Source organism: Pinus tabuliformis, chromosome 3_1 (genome assembly GCF_031772625.1).
Source record: "Pinus tabuliformis cultivar Carrire ecotype Pingquan chromosome 3_1, CPIR1, whole genome shotgun sequence".
Classification (NCBI taxonomy): Eukaryota; Viridiplantae; Streptophyta; class Pinopsida; order Pinales; family Pinaceae; genus Pinus; species Pinus tabuliformis.
In genome coordinates this window covers 153,453,614-153,462,961 of record NC_142301.1, presented here as the reverse complement: position 1 = coordinate 153,462,961, position 9,348 = coordinate 153,453,614, and positions in this window count along the sequence as shown.

Genomic DNA, 9,348 nt, shown 5'->3' with positions numbered 1-9,348 from the left:
TCTGATTCTTCATCTTCTTGACTAGGTATTGAGCCACATGATTTTAATTTATTAAAACTTTCATTGACCTAACCAATGTCCACATACCTTACATTGTCCATAGGGTTATTAATCGCTTCACATCTATCTTCTACAAACTCATACATGTGGCATAAGGGTCCATTGATCATTTTTGTTAGCAATGTTGAGGTCCCCACATTTAATGAGCTCACATCATTCGTTGAGCTCCCAAATTGATGTAAAGTTGATGAGCTTTCATCAACAAATAAGGAACTGCCAACGTGACTTGAGAAAGAGACAATAGAAACAAAATCAGGCTCTTGAGAAAACGTTGTAAAGGCAATGGAGGAGGTACATGTTGGGCTAGAGGTAGTGGATGCAGCACTGGAAGCTACAACAATTCCTATTAAAGTTTGAGCTAACAAAGATTGTTGTGAGGAAGTTTTGCATCGAATGTACACTCATGGTTTCTGGAGATGTCAGGAGTTGTGCAAAGAGTTGTCCCAGCAATGAAAACAAAAGAGGATTTACTCTTTTTGGGCTAGTTCATATTTTAAGCATATAAGATTTTTGAAGAAGATTTTTTAAGCATATAATATTTTGAGCATATAAGCATATAAGCTTTCATATTAATGAGACATACCTGAAATTTAACTTTTCATTTTTATTTTTTTATTTTAATTTCTCGTGTAACTTTGGATTCGATATTGAAAATTTCACCAACTCCTTAAGACAATTGGGATGAGATGGTTATAAATAGCTATTGACTCCAAATTGATAAATGATACTTGCTAGATTTGGTTGGACTGGGTACAGGTTCAGGTTCAAACTTGGTTCAGGTCTGGATCCCAAACCCTTTTAGCCAGTTGAATCTCTGAAACTTTCTTACAAAAAAGCTCAGGGAAAAAGCCTAAATAACTTGATTTAAAGGCAAAACAAGACTACTTTAGATGTCCTAGATGTTCTAGCCTACTTTAACCCCACTTTATGTTCTATCCTCTAAACTTGAAAAATGTTAATGTTATTGGGATTTATGTATATCTCCTCTTTGAATTGGTAATTTTTGTGTATTTTTCTGTGATTATTTGATTTTCTGATTATGTTTATAATATTAAGGATAATTTTATAACTTTCATATTTCCAAACCCTGCCCTTGATCTTCATATATTTATTTCAAATTCTGGTATATTTGAATTTATTTTAGAGTTTTGGTACTACCCATTGGATGCCTATGGGGTAAACCATCATCTAGGGATCACGTACCAACTTTGATAGAAGACATTTGTGGCCAAGTAAGGAAAATGAATCGTATGCAAAAGCTCCATGGATGTTAAAAAAGAAAGAGTTAGATCAACTAAAAAATGTGATTCGTTCAATAAGAACACCCACTAGATATGGATCATCATTTAATAAATCTTTTACAGTAGAGGAACATATCACAGGATTCAAAACACATGATTATCACAATTTTATGAAGGTATTAACATAAATTAATTCTTATTCTTATCATTTACTTACTAAAAATTATTTTGCTATATTATGATAAATCAATACTAATGAACTATAATAATTTGGTATGATAACATATCATGCCACTACAATAAGAGGGGATTCATGCCTTACAACTCACTTGAGGAATTCCTTATGTCGATTGTGAGCCTTTATGAGGTATGTGGTCACTTTATATTTACAAGTTTTTACGTGGTATGAAATTCTCCTCTATATGATACAATGATATATTATATCTCATTTTGAATGTCACTAAAAATTCATACTAACTTAATGACAATATCTAATTAGGTGGGTGACCTCTAAATAAATCCATGTGTCTAAAGTGCCAAGATGGAAGAAAGAAATAACAGAAATTGTATGTGTATTTGAAAAGGAGCTCCCTAAGTTTCATGGACCTACAGGTCCATTTACTTATACATCTAGTTGATGACATTGAAATGATAGGTATCATTTCAACAAGATGGATGTTTTTCTTTGAGAGATACATGAAAACCCTAAAAATATATGTCCGACAGAAGGCGCATCTAGAGGGTTGCATGGTTGAAGGATATGTACTAAATGAAGCATTTTTTTTCCTATGTGAATTCCTTGGTAAAGATTTTGAAGATGGTGCACAATTTTGGGATCAAGAATGTGCATCCAATATTATAGATGGAGAATAGCCTCAAACTAATGGTGTTCAAGAAGTAATTGGTATGTAAAAAATTCATTATTATAGTTATTTTAGAGTCATTTACTATATAATTTTGGGCTTCCCGAATTGAAAGAATAATATTTAAAGTTTGAATTATACATGTTGATTTTTATTAGGTGTTGATGAAAGTGTTGTGCTCAACAAGATTGTCCTCTACCAAATGGAATTCATGAATAAATCGATTGATATGATGATATAAAAAGGAAAGAAGTGTTAGAAGCAAGGAAATAATTTAAGATATCAAACCCAAGGAATACCCCACTTCCCACTTATATTTCCAGTCAATGGGGAAAAGATTGCACAATAGAATGGGTTTCTAAACAAACTCAAAACCGAATAGATGAGGAAGGAATAGATGCAAACATAATAGAAGATGAGATCAACATATGCAGAGGATGTGAATAAAAGGTAAAGTTTGAATTATTACAAAAATTTTCTTGAATACATTAATCACACTATTAAATATTTAACTATGCAAAATCATATTTTTTTTCACTCAAGTAAATGGCTTGTCACTGGTGAGGAAGTGTCCTGGAATGTGGGCATACAACCATCATTATTGTGTCGAAAGAGTAGATTCAAAAAGACGATCCTTCGATTGTGTTTCATGGTTAATTTCAAGCAATCAAGTCGAGCAAATTCAAAAGATAAAAAAATTTATTGAAAATACATATGAAAAATACAAGAAATTATTGAGTTAGATTACCACTCTTTCAAATGTTGTATTTTTAAATGTAAATGGTTTGAAGCATTTAACAGAACATGAAGACATGATATCCATAGCGGATTGTTTTCTATAGATTCGTCAAAATACCTACCACGGGATAAGGAGCCTTATGTTCTACCAATTCATTGTGAGCAGGTATTGTTTCACTAAAACAATATAATAAATATAAGAAATAATGGTCTTATGTAATTTTTTAATTCATTTTTTTATTGTGGATATATACATTCTCATTGATAATAAAATTTGATACCACTCGAGATCTAATATATCTATCTTCTTCAAATGTAGGTTTTTTCTATGAAGATATTTTCGATTCAAAATGGATATTTGTCATTCATTATGATCCAAGATTAAGGCATATATTTGAAGATGCCTCAATCAATACAGAGAAAATTAATGATTACCAACCAAATATAGTTCAAGAATCGGGGAACATAGAACAAATTGGCATCAATGATGATGTTCAAGATGACGGTGTTCAGACAGAAGACTATGTATTAGATGATGGTGACAACATTCCTTTAGCAGTATGGAGAAGCGTGGCTAGACGTGTATTTTCACAAAATGATAAACTAGAGAGGCAATTCACCATGACAACCAACAATTTACAAAGGTAGATGATCTTATAGAAGAAGAAAATATTTATGATATACAAAATGAAGATCTACATTGATATTTTCGACCTAGAAACAAATTTTTTTGATACAGAATATGACAAAGGTGAAGATGAGGATGATCACAGTACGATTTTAGCATAATGGTTTAGGAAGAGTAATATTAATTGCCTGCAAGAACATATGAACATTGACAAGGAAGCATTGGAAGACATAGATGCAGATGATAAGATAAATGAAGTCTTCTAGATAATTTATAGGATATGTAATTCATATTTAAATAAGGACAATTATTATGTCCCATTTTGAAATGATTCATTGTTATTTTGTTGTAATAGTCATTTAATTACCATGTTTAGAACGCATAATCTAAATTGGCGTTTTGAATACTCTTATAGGTATACTCATTACTTGGTGCAATTAATGTCATTAAAATGTATGTTAGTTAATATGGTTTGTTGTTTTGAAATAACAAGCTCAATTAGTTGGATAAGAGTTACTATGGTTAGTTTCATCTATTAGTTGAAAATGGTTAGAAGTGATATGAAGTTATGGCTGAGACAAAATGAAAATAATTTATGTGTGTATAGATTGTCACATATTATGCATATACACAAATATAACTTGTTAAGTTGAATTAAGGAATTAATTAACAAAAATATATTAAACTACACTACAATAAAAATTCGAATTATTGAGGATCTTTGGATGGGTAATGAAGGTGAATTCAAATTGTCTAATGAGTTTATTCATTTTTGTAATCAATAATAACTTTCCCACATCTAGGTAATATTTTCCCCATATAGGGAATCCCTGATGGCATAGGGTCCCTATCATTGTATCGTTGTCGTTGTTATCATCATTTAATCATCATCCTCATTGTAATTGTCATCGTCATCATATTCACCATCACCACCACTATCATAGGTTGTTTTTTAATGAGGATTATCATCATATCTTCCTTGGTTTCATATATATATATATATATATATATATATATATATATATATATATATATATATATATATATATATATATATATATATATATATATATATATATATATATATAGTGTGTGTGTGTGTGTGTGTGTGTGAATGATGATGATGAGGAAAAAAATAATTGGTCATAAAAGGTTACCATACATAGACTATCCTTAACGGTATATCAAATTAATTTTTTGCACACTTCCAAAACATATGGTTTCTATTCCAAGGTAGATCTTGAACAAATTGATGAAGCCAACTTTGTCTTGTATATATCATCCAAGCATTCTGTATATTATGAGAGGTGAACTTGTAAATATACAGAATGCTTGGATTATACATCCAAGACAAAGTTGGCTTCATCAATGTGTTCAAGATCTATCTTGGAATAGAAACCATATGTTTTGGAAGTGTGCAAAAAATTAATTTGATCTACCGTTAAAGATAGTCTATGTATGGTAACCTTTTATGACCAATGATTTTTTTCCTCATCATCATCATCATCATCATCATAAATATATATCCAAGAGTAGCATCTTCATCGAATGTTACATCCCTGTTAATTTCAACCTTCCTTTGACTAGGAATATGTATTTTATATGCTTTAGAATTTTCACAATAACCAGCAAACGTACCTTTTCTTCCTGTAGCCTCCAACTTGTTCCTTTTGTCCTTCTGCACATGAAAATATATGGGGCATCCAAAGATGCGGGGATGGCTAATGTTGGGATTGACACCTATGAACACTTCTTTGGGGGTATTGTTTTCCAGTGCTTGATGAGGCACCTTGTTTTGAACATATACAATAGCATCTGTTGCTTCTCCCCAAAGGAACTTTGGCAACTTTTGATCATGGAGCATGGCATGGGAAAATTATAATATAGACATGTTCTTTCTTTTCACTAATCCATTTTGTTCAAGCATATATGGCACAATTGTTTCCTTCTTGATTCCTTTCTTTCAAAATGCTATGAATTCATTTGACATGTATTCCCCACCATTTTCAGACATGAATACTTTGATTCTCTTCCTTGTTTGATTTTCGATCAAAGCATTGAACTCTTTGAATATTTCGAAGGCTTTTTCCTTATGCTCCAAATAGTATATCCATGTCTTTCTAGAGATGTCATCAATTAAGGTGATATAGTAGAGATAACCATCAATAGATTGCACGATAATTGGACCACATATGTTTGAATGGATGAGATGGAGGATTTCAATTGTCTTGTTCTCGCTAGAGGGGAACGGTCCCCTTTTCTTCTTTCCACTCGCATGACCTAGACATAATCCATCATGATGGGCTTAAACATTAGTAATACAAGAGACCAACTTCCATAATTTCGGAAGAGCATCATAATGTAGATGAGCCAATCTTTGGTGCCATAACTCACTTAGGTGATTAGTATTATGAACCAATGCAAGAAGTGGTCTTCCAGTGACTCTATAGAGCCATTCAAATCTTGATCCTAATGTGAATGCATCTCTCATAGCTAAACCAGTAAACCAAGCCATAAATTTTCACTTGATGAAGGAAACCCTCATGCCTTTATCTTCAAAAGCGGATATAGATACCAAATTCTTCATTAATCCTTGCACATACATAACATCATGCAAAAAAATTGATTCTGCAGAATTCAAATGAAATTTGACGGACACAAAACCTTTCACAGGATGAGTGGAGTTGTATCCAAGAATAATATTCAACTTAGTCTCCCTCTCTACTATATTAGAAAAAACTTCCTTATATCCAGAGAAATGATGAGTGGCCCCACTATCAACCAACCAACTATCCCACAAATCTAATGGAGAAGAACTAGTAAGCACATAAATCAAAGTGTATTATGATACATTTACAACGTTACTTTCATACCTGGGAAATCTTGACTTCTTTTTATGACGACGATATTTTTCACGGTCGCTTGAGGTATCTATTCTTCTACTTTCATATCTTTTATTGTGGTCATTTCTTTGATCATCTTTTCTTCTTTGATTATTGTATTTATTTTTTTTGCTTCTAGAGTTGTAACCTGGCCCTTTGTTTTTCTTAGGACAATCTGGTGCATAATGACCCTTCTTGTGACAATTATAGCATTCAATATGAGACGGTGTTCTATCATTCTTTCTTTTTTCATTTTGAAGAGGAGGATTTCTTGATGGACCTAATTTTCCTTTCTTATTCTTTTTGTCATGAGTGATATATGCAATGGGCTCTCCTTCTTCATGTTTTTGAATCCTTCCTCTTGTTATCATCCTCTATTCTTATTTTGTAAGCTTTCCAACAATTTCATCCAATGATAGGAGGACATTTTTGTTGCTTATAGTAGTAATGAAGGTTTCCCAAATAGGTGGGAGACCTATAAGAGTCACAATGACTAATTCCCTCTTAGTCACATATTCTCCAACTCTCTGCAATTGGTCTCTAAGGCAAGATATCCTACTGATATAGGATTTTACAACTTCTTCTTTGTTCATCTTTGTGTCTTTGAGTTGATATTTCAAAGTGATGATCTCATTCAAATTGTTGATTTCATACATGCCAACTATCTTATCATACATATATTTAGACTTCCTTAAATTCCCAACATATGCAAGTAAATGATCTTGTAAACCACCACTATAATTTTCTTTTCATTGGACTCACCTTTCTTGTACCTATTTTTGAGAGAAGCGAAAACATTTTCTAGAGGCTCAGGCATTCCTCCTTGAATGTAGTCCAACACATCATTGTTTTCAACTATGATCTCCAACCTGACTTTCCATGCAACAAAGTTTGATGAGTCACCCAACTTCTCATGCTCCTTGAAGGTAGAGGAAGACATCTTGACTTTGACTAGATAAGCTCCTTCAACTTTCCAAAGGTAATGGCTTCAAAGCTGGTCTCCTTTTGGGTTTCTTATTCACCTTAGATATGATACCATGTTAACTTTTCAGATTGTTCTATGTTGTTTCAATTACTTCAACCCAAATGAATTCTTCATTTCGAAATTCATCCAATTATTAACAATGTTTCCAATCATAAACAATAACTGAAGATACAACAATACATGAAATGACAAAGAAGACAATAGCACAACCACAAGGGACTCTAGATTGGTCAAAGACCATGGAAAAACCGCACTAGGGGGAAAACCCTATCAAATCTTCTTCTTATTAGATTATCATAAAATGTTTCAGCAGAGAGTACAATGAGCCTAATACATAATAGTCAGCAAAGATTTACCCAATACAAATCAGAAGCAGACTTCCAGAATTATTGTACAATAGAGAGGAACCTTCTAGCCTTAAGACATCTACAATCAACTACGGTCAATTTTCAAACCCAAGCTCATAAACCCAGTCACACTTATTAAGTTATTCTGCGAGCAACTATGTCTTCCAGATCGCTCTCTGAGACACGGTAAGTGAGCGACTTTGGTCAGATATACCCAAAACTATTTCAGAGCCTCAGTCGCACTTTTCCAGATGTTATGCGAGGGACTGTATATTTCTAGTTTCTCTTTGAGGCCTTGCAAGCATGTGAATGCAGTCGGATCTAACCTGTGGAAAGCAAGAGACCAAAAAACAGAAATCCTAAACACGTGTGAGCCTCAGACCTATAATTTTGGACCTTGTGCGAGCTTCCTTCATCAGACCCTTGTGAACCAAACAATAGAAGAAGAGAAGAAGATGTTTGATGATGACGTTCAAATGAGCTTGAGGTCTCTTGTATTTATGGGCTTCCAAGGGGGTCCATTTGATGTTGAGGCCGACTTATCCAATTGTACATGAGTGTGAGGCGGACTTGTCCCAATGTACATGAGTGGGTACATAAATTTAAAAACCAACTTATTCTTGTCCAAATGAGGTGATATTTATGTCGATTTTGGTCCTCTCGAAAAGAGTAATTCAATGCCATCATCATCTTTGTCATATGATCTGTCCAAGGTGGAATTTGACCTTAGTTTCATAAATTAACACTCCCTCTCAACTAGGAAGAATTCCACCTGTGAATATTTGTTTTTTGATCATCATATTATCATCTCATATTGTTGTCATGTCGTGTCCATCTCTGCTCAACTCTATCCTCTAAAACATTCTTGAATCTAAAAGAAGAAGAATTGGAGAGCATTCGCTTACACCCTCTATCTCATGGGGGAGTCACATATATCAACCCCATATCGAGCAATAGGATATCCAAATACACAGGGGAGCACATCTAAACCCTGGAATCACATCAGGGATCTCATTCTCAGCTTGAAACCACAAAGGGGAGAAAATATCATCCCAACCCTATTGCCTCCCGATCTTCCCATCAATGAAAATAAAGAGTCATGAGGTAGAACACTTGCATCATAGTCAACTTGGGTTGTACACCCCAAGTACACTCTCAACCCGTTGGCCAAACAGGGAGTGTTATTCCCAACAATTTTGGCTTGTGGCTATGATGCCAACTGGGGCATACTCTACATAGGCCAGATAGGGGAGAAACATCTCTAACCCTGTGCATAGATAGGGGATCAACATCTCCAACCCTATGGGTAATAGATAGTGGTAATACCTTATTGTCCAGAGATCCCTCAATACAATGAGCCCTCAATCTCAATTCCTCACCCTGGAACCTCAACAGGGAGGAAGAGTTGGCTCAGCGTCCTCGATCAGCGTTGCCCCTTATCAGGATGGGTCACATCCATCAGTCCAAGCTTCTCTCTAAAGACCAAGAACTTCCCTTTCGGAAAAGGCTTGGTGAGAATATCTGCAATCTGCTCACCTGTCGATATGTGATGGAGTTTAACAAATCCTCTCTACACCATGTCTCAAATGAAGTGATATTGAATC